The sequence below is a fragment of the Pipistrellus hanaki genome (genome assembly GCF_964339955.1).
Source record: "Pipistrellus hanaki genome assembly, chromosome: X".
NCBI lineage: Eukaryota > Metazoa > Chordata > Mammalia > Chiroptera > Vespertilionidae > Pipistrellus > Pipistrellus hanaki.
This window is the reverse complement of record NC_140524.1, coordinates 67,544,497-67,559,625: the sequence shown is the minus strand read 5'-3', so window position 1 is coordinate 67,559,625 and position 15,129 is coordinate 67,544,497. Positions and strand designations below refer to the sequence as shown.

Sequence of the window (15,129 nt, the reverse complement as noted above, 5' to 3'; positions counted from 1 at the left end):
ACTGGATGTCTTCACAAGTAAATTTTACAAAACATTCAAAGAAATTCTGACACTGATCCTTCTCAAACTATTCCAAAAGCACAAGAGAGAGAAGGCACTCATGATCATTTTATGAGGCCAATATTATCCTAAATCTAAAACCAGGTAAAGAAATAAAATTATAAGACAACATACCTGTTGCACATAGATGTAAAATCCTCAAGAAAAATTAGCAAAGCAGATCCAGCCATACATTATAAAGATCATACAATGTGATCAAGTAGGATTTATTCCAGAATGCGAGGTTGGTACAATATCTGAAAATCAATAAAATGTGATATACCACATAAACTGAATTTAGATAAAAACCACTTGATCATATCAATGAATTCAGAAAAAGGATTTGATAAAATTCAGGACCCGTTTATGATAAACACTCACAGCAAAGTGGGAATAGATGGAACATACCTAAATATAACAAAGGCTATATATGACAGAACCACAGCCAACATCATACTCAATGGGCAAAAACTAAAATATTTCTCCTTAAAATCAGGAGCATAATAGGGATGCCCATATTTACAACTATACTTCAACATAGGACTGGAAGTCTTAGCCATAGCGATCAGACAAGAAGAAGAAATTAAAGTCATCATTCACAGATGAGATGATATTATATTGGGTTGGCAGCTAAGTAATTGCGGATTTTTTAAAGAAAATCAAAGACAATTTTTTCATGGAACTAAATAACTTTATTCTGTAATGTATTGCCCATTTTGATCAATGACCTTTTGCCATCTTTCAGGCAGCATCATAATCCCACGTTCAAAAAACTTCTGGTTTTTATTAGCAAAAAACTGAATCAGGTACGATTTGACATCATCATCATTATTGAAATTTTTACCATTCAAGGAGTTTTGTAAAGATCGAAACAAAAAGTAATCAGATGGTGCAAGGTCAGGACTATATGGTGGATGTGGCAAAACATCCCAACCAAGCTCCATTAATTTTTGCCGAGTGACCAAAGTTGTGTGTGGCCTTGCATTGTCATGATGGAATGCAACACCTTTTCGATTTGTCAATTCGGGCCTCTTTTCTTCAACTGCATTGTTTAATTTTGTTAGTTGTTCAATGTAGACATCAGAATTGATCGTTCGGTTGGGTGGTAAGAGTTCAAAGTAGACAATTCCTTTGTAATCCCACCAAACTGATAACAAAACCTTCTTTTGATGAATATTAGCTTTTGATGTTGTTTGAGTTGGTTCACCTGGCCTGCTCCACGATCTTTTCCGCTTGATATTGTTGTAAACAACCCGTTTTTCATCGCCAGTTATCAGTCGTTTTAAAAATGGATCATTTTCATTACGTTTCTTTAGCAAATCGCAGCTGCTAATGCGTTGCGTTAACTGTGATTCTTTCAGTTCGTGAGGAACCCATGTATCGAGTTTTTAAACATAGCCAAGTTGTTTTAAGTGATTTTCAATGCATGTATGTGATACATGAAGCTTCTCTGCAATCTCACGTGTTGTACTGTGACAGTCCGAATTGATTATTGCTTTGATTAGGGCGTCATCAACTTCAACTGGACGACCAGAGCGTTTTTCAACTTTGAGTGAAAAATCACCAGAACGAAATTTGGCAAACCAATTTTGACACTGCCGTTCTTTTAAGGCTTCGTCACCATAAACAGCACATAACTTTTTATGAGCTTGCGATGCGTTTTTCCCTTTGCGGAAATAAAAAAGCAAAATATGACGAAAATGTTCCTTTTGATTTTCCATTTTTCAACGAACGCCAAACGAAAACTACAAAACAGATCAAAAAACTTTTTTTACTGATTAACAGCTGAATAGCCAACTATCAAATAACAAAATGTGTTTTACATTTGTACTACGTCTGCAAACCTAAAAATTCAACTGAAGCCATATATGTGTGAAACCCGCAATTACTTAGTTGCCGACCCAATACATAGAAAGCCCTGAAGACAACCAAAAGGTTACTACATCTAATAAACAAATTTGGCAAAGTAGTAGAATACAAAATTAATATTCAGAATTTGATGGCTTTTTTATACACCTATAATGAAGTGTAAGAAAGAAAAAAATCCATTTTACTATTGCAACAACTACAATTAAGGAACCTGGAAATAAATTTAAGGAGAAAGTAAAAGACGTACTCAGAATACTATAGGACATTGAGAAAAGAAATTGAAGAAGACACTATTAAGCAGAAGCATATACCACATTCATGGATTGTCTGAATTAACATGAATAAAATATCTGCACTATCCAAAGCAATCTACAAATTCAATGCATTTCTTATTGAAATACCAATGCATATTTCACAGATCTAGAATAAATATTCCATAACATTATATAGACCTAAAAAAGACCCCAAATAGCCTCAGCAATCTTGGGAAAGAAGAACAAAATTAGAGGTATCACAATACTTGATATCAAACTATACTCAAAGCCCAATGTAATTTTAAAAAAAAGTGTGCTACTGGCATATGAACAGGCATATAGATTATGGGACAGTATGGAGGGCCTAGAAATAAACCCCTGCCTTTATGGTCAAATGATATTTGACAGAAATGGCAAGAACATACAATGGAATAAAGACAGTAATTTCATAAATGGTGTTGGGATAACTGGAAAATTACATGCAAAATAAGTGAAACTAGACAGCTATCTTACTTATACCATACACAAGAATAAACTCAAAATGGATAAAATATTTAAATGTAAGCCCTGGCATGGTGGTTCAGTTCATTGGAGCATTGGCCAGTAGAATAAAAGGTGGTGGGTTTGATTCCCAGTCAGAACACATACTTAGGTTGCTGGTTTGATCCCTGGTCCTGGTGCATGCAGGAGTCAAACAATTGATGTTCAGCTCTTACATTGATGTTTCTTTCTGTGTTTCCCTTCCTTTTCTCTAAAATCAATAAACATATCTTTTGATAAGGATTTAAAGAAATTCCTTAAATGTAAGTCTCAAAACCATAAAAATCATAGAAGAAAGTATAGGCAGTAAAATCTCAGACATCTCATATAGCAATGCTTTTGCTGACATGTCTCCTTGGGCACAGAAACAATGGAAAAATAAACAAATAGGACTACATCAAACTAAAAAGCTTTTGCACAGTAAAAGAAACCATAAACAAAATGAAATTGGAACCCACTGTATGTGAGAACATTCTCCAGTGAGACTTCTGATGAGGAGTTAATTTCCAAAATACTAGTATATGGAAATCTTCTACAACTCAATCTCAAGAAGACAAATAATCCAATTAAAAATGGGCAAACTACCTGAATAGAAATTTCTCCAAAGAAGACACACAGATAGTCAATATCCATATTAAAAATTACTCATTGTCTCTAATTATATGATAGATGCAAATTGAACCCATAATGAGGTATCACCTCACACCTGTCAGAATGGTTGATGAGGATGTGGAGAAAAGGAAACCTCTACGCACTGTTGGTGGCAATGCAGACTGGTGTAGCCAATGTGGAAAACAGTGTGGAGTTTTATCAAAAGTTAAAAATTGAACTACCTTTTGACCCAGTGATCCCACTCTGGGAATATATCCTAAATATCTTGAAACTCCAATCCAAAACAATATATGAACCACTATTTTCATAGCTGCATTATTTACAGTAGCCAAGATCTGGAAGCAACCCAAGTGCCCATCAATAAATGAGTGGATAAAAATGTTGCTGTGTTATAGGTACAGAATGCAATACTATGCGACCATAAAAAGGATTTTTTTCTTTTGTGACAACATGGATGGACCTAGAGATAATAATATTATGTGAAATAAACCAGTCAGTTAAATATTATTTGATCTCATTTATATGTGCAATCTAATAAATAAAATAAGCTGATAAACAGAACAGAGGTATAGATGCATGGAACAGACTAACAGCTGTCAGATTTAAGTGTGGAGAGGGGACCAGATGAAAGAGGTTAAGGCAGTGGTTCTCAACCTTTTTCATGTCGCGACCCTTTAATACAGTTCCTCATGTTGTGGTGACCTCCAACCATAAAATTATTTTTGTTGTTACTTCATAACTGTAATTTTGCTACTGTTAATGAATCATAATGTAAATATCTGTATTTTATAATGGCCTTAGGCGACCCAGCTGTAGAGCCTAAGACCATTGGAAAACACAGATATTTACATTACGATTCATTAACAGTAGCAAAATTACAGTTGTTAAGTAGCAACAAAATTATTTTATGGTTGGGGGTCACCATAACATGAGGAACTGTATTAAAGGGATGAGACATTAAAAAGGTTGAGAACCACTGAGTTAAGGGGTGAGCCAAAGACAAAAATGTATGACCCATAGACAAGGACAACAGTGTAATGATGGTCATAGGGTAGGGTTGGCAGGGGCTTGGTGGAAGTGGGTAAAGGGGTGGGAATGAGTCTATCTATCTATCTATCTATCTATCTATCTATCTATCTATCATCTATCATCTAAAGAGCCAGAGTCCGTAATGCCCCAAATAACCGGACTACTGAACACTGGAAATCAGTCCTGTAGCCATGGTGACCCAGCACTGACTACGGAAGGGGCTGTGTATCAGGCCCAGAGAGAAGTCTGGAAAGAGAAGCAGGGTCTGATCCACAGCCTCTGTGGCAGCTATGGAATAAAGACAGTAATTTCTCTCTTTCTCTCTGGGCCTCGCCAGTAGCCATGGGGTTTGCTGATCAACCTTCCTCTCTGATTAGGCTCCTAGATAGGCCCAGAGATGCTGACTGGCATAGAAACTGACCAATAGGAATCAAATTTGGGTGAACTGCAAGGAGCCAATGGCTGCTTAGGAGGCAGAGCTTTTAACCTTGACTGGAATAGAAACTGACCAATCAGAACCAAATCTGGGTAAACTATGAAGGGAGAACCTAAGATGGGGGCTGAGGAAGGGTTTTAAGGGCAACAGCTGTTTGGTGTAAGGTGTAAGAAAGCTGCTCAATTTTTTAATGACTGGTTTGGCAGTATAGTGCATACAGCTGGCTATCAGTCCAGATATAGGGATTATGTATTTTTGTCTACCAAGAGCATCTCCTCCTGATGGAAAAAACTCCCCCCATTTAAGTAATCCTATCCTATATAATCTATCTATACTACTAAAAGGGTAATATGCTAATTATACTGGGTCGACCACCCATCTTCCAGACTTCTTTCTGGACAAAGCCATGGTGGAGGAAGCCGAGACAGAGGCAGTTAGGGGTGATCAGACTGACAGGGGAGGGCAGTTGGGGGTGAGATCAGGCTGGCAGGGGGTTAGGGGCAATCAAGCTGGCAGGGGAGGGCACTTGAGGGTGAGATCAGGCTGGCAGGGGAGGGCAGTAGGGGGCAAGATCGGGCCGGCAGGGGAGAGCAGTTAGGGGTAATCAGGCAAGCAGAGGCAGTTATGGGCAATCAGGTTGGCAGGGGAGAGCAGTTAGGGGCAAGATCAGGCCAGCAGGGGAGGGAACTTAGGGATTATCAGGCAGGCAGGCAGAGGGGTTAGGGGTTAGGGGCCATCCAGCAGGCAGGCAGCTGAGTGGTTAGGAGCCAGCGGTCTCAGATTTCGAGAGGAATGACCAACTGCCAGTTTAGGCCTGATCCCTGTGGCTGCATTTGGACCTCCCCCAATGGTTCCCTGATTGGAGAATGTGCTGGCTGGGCTGAGGGAACCTCCCACCCATGCACTATATTCATGCACTGGGCCACTAGTTTGTAATAATATCAATAATAAAAATAAAGTTAAAACTTAATAAAGTAAGCATCAAAAAAATTAAGAATTTTTTCTACTTCAAAGCACATCATCAAAGGATAGGTACTAGAAGGGAGGGGTTGGGGATGGTTGAAAAGGGGATCACATTGTCAGTTATATAAATGTAGAACCAGTATATTGTACACCTGAAATTTAAATAAACAACATGGGATTGTATACCATATATAATTAAACTTAGTAAAGGGAAACAGGGCCCTGTTCAGTGTTAAAATGGTTAGAGAGTCATCCTACATACTGAAGGTCTCAGGTTAGATTCCTGGTCAAGAGCATGTACATTGGTTGTAGGCTTGTTCTTCAGCCCCCATTGGGTGGGTGCAGGAGACACCCAATAGATGTCTCTCTCTCATCAGTGTTTTTCTCTCCCCCTCCCTCCTTTCAACTCTCAAAAAGTCAATGAAAACAATATCCTCAGCTGAGAATTAACCAATAAATCCTATATAATGAAGAGGTAAAATGCAATTGACCCTCACACCCTCACAAGATGGCTGCCTATGACCAGACTTGCAGGGGGGTTAGTGAAGGATGACCAAATGATTGAACAGCAGGTTGCATGGGGAGACCAGGCCAGAAGAGAGGGAAGTTATGGGTGACCAGACCAGCAGAGGGAGGCAGTTGGGGGTGACCAAGCCTGCAGGGGAAGGCAGTTGACGGCAACCAGGCCTCCAGGGGAGGACAGTTAGGGGAAACCAGGATGGCAGAGGGGGCAGTTAAGTGTGACCAGGCCAGTAGTTGAGGGCAGTTAAGGGCAATTGGGCCAGCAGGGGAGCAGTTAGACATTGATAAGGCTGGCAGGGGAGTGGTTAAGGGTGATCAGGCTGGTAAGTAGAAGTGGTTAGGGGCAATCAGGCAGGCAGGCAAGCAGTTGGGAGCCTGTATTGTAAGAGGGATGTCTGACTGCCTGCGAACGGGCCTAAACAGGCAGTAAGACATCCCTTGAGGGATCCCAGATTGGAGAGTGTGCAGGCTGAGGGACACACAACCCCATGCATGGATTTTGTGCACCAGGCCTCTAATACTATCTAATAAAAGAGTAATATACAAATGAACCATCACTCCACTATAGCCACAAGCCATGCCCAATAGCCACACCCACCAGCCAATCAGAGTGAGTATTCAAATAAACCCAACCAAGATGGCTACAACAACAGACAGTAAGGAGGCTGTGTTTCCCAGGCAATAGAGGAAGCCAAGCTTTCCCTGCCAGCTCTTGTTGACCTAAACTGCCACTCAAGGCTACAAAGATCCAGTTATAGAAGGTAAACAAATTCAAACAGAAATGGCAGAAGCCATGGAGCTGGAAAGAGCAGGAGGCTAGGGTTGCTCCTGGCAATGGAAGAAGCAAAGCTTTCCGCAAACCCTGGCAAGCCCAGGCCTCTGCTCGAGGATACAAAGTTTCAATTGTAGAAGGTAAATAAATTCCAGATGCAAGGGCCTCCGCTTGGGTCTCCAGGGGGTGTGGCTGGCCTGCAAACCACCACAGGTCCCTTACTCAGGCTGCCCCATGCCTTAAGGGAACCCCCACCATGATCTGGGACACCCTTCAGGGCAAACCAGACGGCCCCCACCCATGCACCAGGCCTCTATCCTATCTAATAAAAGAGTAATATGCAGATTGATCATCACTCTAACACACAATATGGCTGCCCCCATGTGGTCAAAGATCCTACCCCTATGTCGACACAAGAGGATCACCACAAGATGGCCAGCAGGGGAGGGAATTTAGGAGGCACCAATCCTGCAAAGGAGAGCAGTTGAGAGGGACCAGGCCTGCAAGGGAGGGCAGTTGGAGGTGATCAATCCTGCAAGGGAGGGCAGTTAGGGGTGACCAGACCAGCAGAAGAGGGAAGTTGGGGCAAATGGGCTGGCAGGGGAGCAGTTAGACATCAATCAGGCAGACATGGGAGTGGTTAGGGTGTGATCAGGTTAGGCAGGCAAGCAGTTGGGAGCTAGCAGTCCTGGATTGTGAGAGGGATGTCAGACTGCCCGTTCAGGCCTGATCCTAGGTAAGATCGGGTCTAAACAGACAGACAGACATCCCTCGAGGGGTCCCAGATTGGAGAGGGTGCAGGATGGGCTGAGGGTCACCCCTCCACCACCATGCATGAATTTCATGCACCGGGCCTCTAGTAAATAAATAAAAATGGGGAAAAAGTGTGAAAAATATAGAATGGGGTTGGAGGAATTTTGCAATTCTTATAATTGATAAGGGCCTTATATCTAGAATATATAGTATGTTATGGCACATTAATAAAAAAAAATTTCAAATCAGCAAATTATTTGAATGAGAGTTCCTCCAAAGAATATATACAAATGGCTAATATGCACTTGAAAATTTGATCAACATATTAGCCATCAAGAAAATGCAAATTGCCAAAACCTGTTGGGCTCAGTGGATAGAGAGTCATTCTGCAGACTGAAGGGTCTTGGGTTCTATTCCAGTCAAGGGCATGTACCAAAGAAACAGAAATTCTAAATGACACACTAGATCAGATGGATCTAACTGACATGTTCAGAGAATTTCACCCCAAAGCTACAGAATATACGTTCTTCTCATGTGCACCTGGGACATTTTAAAAAATAGACCACATATTGGGTCACAAGCAAAGTCTAATCAAATTCAAAAAGATTGAAATCATATCAAGCATTTTATCAGATCACAATGGCATAATATGAGAAATAAGCTACAATAAAATCACTCCAAAAAATTCAAACTCTTGGAAGCTGAATAGCATGCTGCTAAACAATGATTGGATTATTAAGAAGATCAAAGAAGAAATTAAAAACATCCTGGAGACTAATGACAATCAAAACACAACAATGCAAATCCTATGGGAAACATAGAAAGCAGTCCTGAGAGGGAAGTTTATAGCTCTACAGGCTTACATCAAAAATACAAGAAAAAATGGTAATAAATCATTTAACTCAGCAACTCAAAAATTAGAAAGGGAACAACAAGAAAAGCCCACAGTGAGCAGAAGGAAGGAAATAATAAAGAGCAGAGAAGAAATGAATGACAGAGACCAAAAAACAAACAAACAAACAAAATAAATACAAAATATCAACAAAACTAAGAGCTGATTCTTCGAAAGGATAAAGAAGATCGATGAACCTCTAGCCAGGCTTACCAAGAAGCAAAGTGAGAGGACCCAAATAAACAAAATCAGAAATAAAAGAGGTGAAATAACAATAGACCCAAAATAAATACAAAGGGTTGTTAAAAAATACTATGAACAACTCTATTCTAACAAACTAGACAACACAAAGGAAATGGATCATTCCTAGAAAAATACAACCTTCCAAAACTTACTCAATAAGAGTCTAAAAATAACAATAGGCTGATAACTATGGAAGAAATTGAAGCAGTCATCAAAAAGCTTCCAGCAAACAAAAGCCCAGAGCCAGATGGCTTCACAGGGGAGCTTTACCAAACAATCAAGGAAGATCTAAAATCTGTCCTCCTCAAACTATTCCAGAACATTCAAGAAGAAGGAACACTTCCAAGCTCTTTCTATGAAGCCAGCATCACCTTAATACCAAAACCAGATAAAGATAATAAAATGAAAAAGAATTACAGGCCAATATCCCTCATGAACATAGATGCTAAAACTCTCAACAAAATTCTAGCAAATTGAGTCCAGCAGAACATCAGAGAGAACATACATCACGACAAAGTAGGATTTATCCTGGGGTCCAAGGATGGTACAATATTTGCAAATCAATAAATGTGATACATCACATAAACAAATTGAGAGATAAAAACCATATAGTCATATCAATTGATGCAGAAAAAGCATTTGAGAAAATCCAACACCCTTTCTTGATAAAAACTCTCAGCAAGGTGGGAATAGAAGGATCATACCTCAACATAATAAAAGCCATATATGATAAAACCACAGCCAACATCATACTCAATGGGCAAAAACTAAAACAATTTCCACTAAGAACCGGAACAAGACAGGGATGCCCACTCTCTCCACTCCTGTTCAACATAGTGCTGAAAGTACTAGCCATAGCAATCAGACAAGAAGAAGAAAGAAAGGGCATCCAAATTGGAATAGAAAGAGTAAAGTTGTCCTTGTTCTTAGATGACATGATACTGTACATAGAAAACCCTAAAGACTCCACCGAAATATTATTAGAATTAATAAATGAATTTGGCAAGGTAGCAAGATACAAAATCAATGCCAAGAAATCTATGGCATTTCTATACACAAATAATGAACTTACAGAAAGAGAAACTAAAAAAAGCAATCCCATTTACCATTGCACCAAAAAATTAAGATAACCTAGGAATAAACTAAACCTAAAGAGGTAAAAGATCTATACCCTGAAAACTACTTGACACTGAAAAAAAGAGATAGAGGAAGACATAAACAGATGAAAAACAGATGTTCATTGATTGGTAGAACCAACATCATTAAAATGTCCATACTACACAAAGCAATCTATAGATTCAATGCACTCCCCATTAAAATACCAAGGGCATATTTCACAGACCTAGAAAGAACTCTCTAAAAATTCATATGGAATAAAAAAAGACCCCAAATAGCCACAACAATCCTGAGAATGAAGAACAAAGTAGAAGGGTTCTCAATACCAGATTTCAAGCTGTATTAATACAAAGCCACTGTTCTCAAAACAGCCTGGTATTGGCACAAGAACAGACATTAGATCAATGGAATAGAATAGAAAATCCAGATATCAACCCAAACCTCTATACTCAATTAATATTTGACAAATGAGGTATGAACATACAATGGAATCAAGACAGTCTGTTCAATAAATGGTCTTGGGAAAATTGGATAGACACTTGCAAAAAATGAAACTAGATCATCAACTTAAACCATACACAAAAATAAACTCAAAATGGATAAAGGACTTAAATATAAGATGGGAAACCATAAAAACCAGAGTCATCCACAGGTAGCAAAATCTCTGACATATGCCAAAGAATTTCTTCACTGATACTGCCCCTAGAACAATGGAAGCTAAAGAGAAAATAAGGGGGGGAAATGGTGGAAGAATAGGGGGATCCTGAGCCTTGTCCAGAAGCAGAAAGAGAGAGCAGCTGACAGTCTCTTGCTGTGAGTGTTTATTAGCAAGCCAAGAGACAGCTGAACACCAGAAGAAACTGCTGGGGGGCCGCTGACAAGGGTGCCCCTCCCAGGGAAGCACCCACCTGGGGTGAGGTCCCTTCCAGGAGCTACCTACCAGCTTGGATGGGGGAAATCTCGCCATCTTGTAGGGAAATTGAATCGTGTCAGAGGCCTCAATATCCACAGCCTCAGCGACCACCAAGCAGCTGTGACCCCCAGAATGCGGATCCCAGGCGGCGTAACCACTTGGACTCACAGGAGTGCCCCACCGCAGGGAGAAAAGGTCAGATTTCGCGGGGAGAGGGTGAGTGAGTGCTCGCGAAGACAAAGGCCTGCGAGCACAGGGCACGTGGAAACTGGAGTACAGGGGTGGTGATTACAAGTAGAAGCCAGGGTTGTTGGGCGCGTGTCACCCGTGAAAGTGGATGGGGCTCCTAATAGGGGAGATATCTAAAGAGCAACACATTTGGATCTGACTCGGAGGAATAGTGGAGAATTACAGGAGATTACAGTTGGCTCAGACTTGCCTCCTCCCCCCCTCCATAGATCAGTGCCACAGAGAGGGGAAAAAAAAAAAAAAAAAAAAAAAAAAAGCTGGAGAGGCTTCAACCTAGAAACACTGGCACCCAGGGGCTAATTCACAAATTGACCCTAGTGTAATAAAACCAAAGCAAAAACTGCTTAAAAATCAGGACTGGATTACAATAGAGGAGGCGAATGACCTTCATTAATGCAAATTTTATTTAAAATTTTTAAATTTTTTTTTAAATTTTTAAAATTTTTGGTTTTTATTTTTGTTTTCATTATTTGTAATGTTTACTCAAGAAACTATTTTTTTTCTTTTTCCTCACTTGATTTTACCCTTTTTAATTATTACATTGTATACATAATTAACATTATTACTACTACTATTTTACATTGTTTATCTTATTTTCTTTTGTTTATTTTAATTTTTAATTTTATTTTTTAGTTTTGGGATTATTGTTCTACAGTCTATATTTATCTTTCCTTCTCCAATGCTTTATTCTATCTCAACCCTACCTTTATGCCTTCACTCTCCTCCTAAACTTTTCCTTTGATGCCCTATTTATCTTAACCCTTTCCTGCTCTGGATTTTCCCCATTCTTTTTGTTTACACCCTCCTAAAATTCCACCCTACTTGTGTATATCTAATTTCCAACCCCCTGCTACAAGTCCATTCATACCTCCCTTGTTGCTGTCCTAAAAAAAAACAAAAAAAACAGTCTTTCTCTTTATCTCTTTGTAGTTGTATGTTGAATGTTAACTATATTGAAGTTGTATGCTTTTTTTTTTATATATAAGATTGATTTGCCTATTCTTTTTGTTTGATTGTATGTTTTTGTTAGCTGGGTTCTAGTCACCTTTATTGGAGATTACTAATATCATAAACACATTTCTATTCAGTGACTTGTGTGTTGTACCTAGTTGTGCTGTATTTTGCGCCTTTAAATCAAAGCAGGAGAGAGAGAACTACACAACCAGACATCCTAAAAAGAGAGATCATGTTCAATGCACTCCCCATTAAAATACCAAAGGCATATTTCACAGACCTAGAGAGAACTCTCCAAAAGTTCATTTGGAACAATAAAAGACCCCGAATAGCCACAGAAATCCTGAGAAAGAAGAGAAAGTAGGAGGGATCTCAATACCAGATTTCAAGATGTATTACAACACCACTGTCCTCAAAACAGCCTAGTACGGGCACAAGAACAGACATATAGATCAATGGAATAGAATCGAGAACCCAGATATCAACCCAAATCACTATGCTCAATTAATATTTGACAAAGGAGGCACGAATATATTGTACAATGGAGTTAAGACAGTCTCTTCAATAAATGGTGTTGGGAAAATTGGACAGAAACATGCAAAAGAATGAAACTAGATCACCAACTTACACCATACACAAAAATAAACTCAAAATGGATACAGGACTTAAACAAGACGGGAAACCATAAAAATACTAGAGGCATCCACAGGTAACAAAATCTCAGACATATGCCAAAACAACTTCTTCACTGATACTACCCCTAGGGCAATGGAAGCTAAAGAGAAAATAAAAAAAAAAATGGAACTACATCAAAATGAAAAGCTTTTTTACAGCAAAAGAAACCATCAACAAAACAACAAGAAAGCCCACTGTATGGGAGAACATATTTGCAAATGATATCACTGATAAAGGTTTAATCTCCAACATCTACAGATAGCTTATACAACTAAATAAAAGGAAAATTAATGATCCAATTAAAAAATGGGCAATGGACCTAAATAGAATCTTTTCAAAAGAAGACAGAAGGAAGGTCAAGAGGCACATGAAAACATGCTCAAAGTCACTAATTATCCAAGAGATGCAAATCAAAACAACTATGCAATACCGTCTCACACCTGTCAGAATGGCCAACATCAACAAATCAACAAACGACAAGTGTTGGCGAGGTTGTGGAGAAAAAGGAACCCTCGTGCACTGCTGGTGGGAATGTAGACTAGTGCAACCACAGTGGAGAACAGTATGGAGTTTCCTCAAAAAACTGAAAATGGAACTCCCATTTAACCCAGTAATCCTACTCCTAGTAATATATCCTAAGAAACCAGAAACACCAATCAGAAAGGATATATGCACCCCTATGTTCATAACAGCACAATTTACAATAGCTACGATTTGGAAACAGCCTACGTGCCCGTCAGCAGATGATTGGATCAAAAAACAATGGTACATCTACACAATGGAATACTATGCTGCCATAAAATAGAAGGAATTCTTATCATTTGCAGCAACGTGGATGGAATTGGAGAACATCATGCTGAGTGAAATAAGGCAGTCAATGAAAGAGAAACACCGCATGACCTCACTCATTTATGGATAATAAAGAACATTATAAACTGATGAACCAAAAGATAGATATAGAGACAGTAAAGCAACAAACAGACTGTCAAATTACAGCAGGGAGGATAGGGAGATATGGGGGAGATAAGAGAGATCAACCGAAGGAATTGTATGCATGCATATAAGCAAAACCAATGGACGAAAAACTCTGGTGGGGGGAGGGCATGCATAGGATTGGGGGAAAGGACAATGGAAAGATTTGTACACATATAATATCTTAATAAAACAAGAAATAAAAAAACAACAATAAAATACTTAGGAATAAATTTACTAATCGTGGTGAAAGATCTCTACACTAAAAACCACAAGACATTAATGAATGAAATCTAAGAAGACACAAATAAATGGAAAGATAGCCCATGTTCATGGACTGGAAGAATAATCATTGTTTTTTTGTTTTTTTTAAATACATATTTTATTGATTTTTAACAGAGAGAAAGGGAGAGAGATAGAGAGCTAGAAATGTAATGAGAGAGAAACATCGACCAGCTCCCTCTTTCACACCCCCTACCAGGGATGTGCCAGCTACCAAGGTACATGCCCTTGACCGGAATCGAACGTGGGACCTTTCAGTCCGCAGACTGACGCTTTACCACTGAGCCAAACCGGCTTCGGCGGAGTAATCACTGTTAAAATATCCATACTATCCAAAGCCAACTATTGATTCAGTTAAATGCAATATTTATCAATATTCAAAAGCATATTTTTACAGGTATAGAAAAAACAATCCCAAGGAAAATCAATAATTATTCTGAGGAGATATCTCAAACCCAAAGTTCACAGCAGCATTATTTACTATACTAAGACATGGAAATAGCCTAAGCGTCTACCAACAGATGAATGGATGAAGAAGTTGTGATATATACATGCAATATTATTCAGAGATATAAAATAAAGAAACCCTGCCATTTGTGACAAAATGGATGGTTATTATGCTAAGTGAAATGTCAGAGAAAGGCAAATTCGGTATGATCTCACTTATATATGCAATGGAAAATATATTCCCAAACTCCAAAACAAAACACCAAACTGCTATGAGCAGACTGATTTGTGAGTATCAGGGTTGGAGTATAGAGGGTGCTGAAATTAGGTGGATGTATTCAAGAGGTTCAAACTTCCAGCTATAAGATAAATAAGTACTAGAGATATAATTTGCAACATGATGACTATTGTTATTGCTGTATGGTAAACATGAAAATTGTTAACAGAACTCATGAACACAGACAGTAGTCCGGTGAAGGTTTGGGACAGGGGCCAGGGTGCAGATGCGTGCTAAAAGGGGTCAATGGGGGACAAGAAGGACATATGTAATACTTTCAGCAATAAAGATTTAAAGGGAAAAAAATCACACACACACAC

At 39.0% G+C, this 15,129-nt stretch overlaps 1 protein-coding gene across 1 annotated transcript in view; it reads right to left on the bottom strand.

Moving 5' to 3' along the window:
- Nucleotides 1-200: 200 nt before the first annotated feature.
- Nucleotides 201-15,129, bottom strand: part of AR (androgen receptor) — a 332,554-nt gene continuing 317,625 nt past the window's right edge. Inside the window, exon 9 of the transcript XR_014793689.1 lies at nt 201-296. The gene's annotated coding sequence lies outside the window, so the exon portion shown is untranslated. The remainder of the gene's footprint in view (nt 297-15,129) is intronic.